Source organism: Alligator sinensis, unplaced genomic scaffold (genome assembly GCF_000455745.1).
Source record: "Alligator sinensis unplaced genomic scaffold, ASM45574v1 scaffold1107_1, whole genome shotgun sequence".
NCBI lineage: Eukaryota > Metazoa > Chordata > Crocodylia > Alligatoridae > Alligator > Alligator sinensis.
The window spans coordinates 43,263-44,679 of record NW_005842787.1 but is presented as its reverse complement, the minus strand read 5'-3'; positions in this window follow the sequence as shown (position 1 = coordinate 44,679).

The following is a 1,417-nucleotide window of genomic DNA, read 5'->3' as shown; positions in this document are numbered from 1 at the left end:
AGTAGGCTTTGAAATATACAAAACCTTCCTGCTTTTTTTTTTAGTAACTCAGTTATTATAGTGATAGCACTGTTGCTACAATGATGCTTTCCTTTAACAAGGTTGTCTACATATGTGCAGTGTATTTGTTGATTAATTTTATCTTATTAAAGAGAATGTTACATGCCTGAGGGTATTTTAAATTTGCTCATAAACAGCTGACTCTACTATAGAGGGATTTGAGCTCAAACAATGGGCTAGTTATACAGTGAAAAACAAGAACATAGGATCCTGACACTTCCAGGTAGTTTCTTTGCTCAAATCCAGCCTGTGACAGTAAAGTTATTAAAATTTGATCAACATTTAGCAGTCTATCGGCTCATTACCAAGTCAGGTGAAACCTGACATTATTAAAGGCAGTGGAAGTTTTGCTGTTGATTTTGATAGGGCTAGGATATCACCCCAATATTGTCCTTGACCCTGACCTCTAGAAACCCCATGTGAAAGATGTGTGTACATAAGGATGGCAGGAGGGGGGACATAAGTGACGCCTCTGTGGATTGTCAACAGAAAGGCTCAGATTTGAATGACCATGGTGACTGGAATAATTTCTCATCCCGGGGGTAATCTCACTGAGTCAGGTGAAGCTCAATCAGTGCTGCTGTCGGTCTGATACAGTATCTATTCTGTGAATGAATCAAGGACTTGAAGGCTGTTGGTCCAGCACTTTTCAGGACTAAATTAACATAATCCTTTAACCCTGACTCCTTGCGTTAAGTGGCTCTTTGGGGCTGCAGAGTTTACAAAAGAATGCAGCCCAATGATTTTTGAAAGCTGGTTGGAGAGCAGTGTCCCCAGTTAGGCACTGGAAGTGCCTCCTCCTTCACACTTCCATTCTTGGTTGGGTGTTATACACACCAACCTGTCCACTTTCTCAGTTTTGATCCCATGCTTTTCAGCCTTTCTCTCCATCTGGGAGTTGACAACTGTGCCTACCTTCATTTCCCAACTTCTCTGTTCCTTAGAATCATAGGAAAATTAGAAAAAGGAACCCCAGGAGGTCATCTAGTCCAACCCCCTCCTGATTTACTACTGATTTATCCCCTACACATTTTGCTTCTGAATGGTCAACACAAGAAAATTCAGTGGTCAGAATACAGTTTAGATCTTATTACTGTTTCAATGTGTAGCTTAAGTGTTTGATCCAGTACCTATTAAAACCTTTCCATTACTTTCAGTGTCCATATAATCAAAGCCTTAATAAGTTTCTAAACTAGGGATCCTCATCCCAGGTGCTGGGGTACCCTGGGGTGCTGCTAGATTCTTTGAAGGGTGATGCAAGGTGTGAGGAGATGAACTAAGCAGATACGCTAGGCTAAGGTTTGTCCGTGCCCTAACAGTCTCCTGTTTATCCTAATGGGAAAATAGTGGGAGAAGC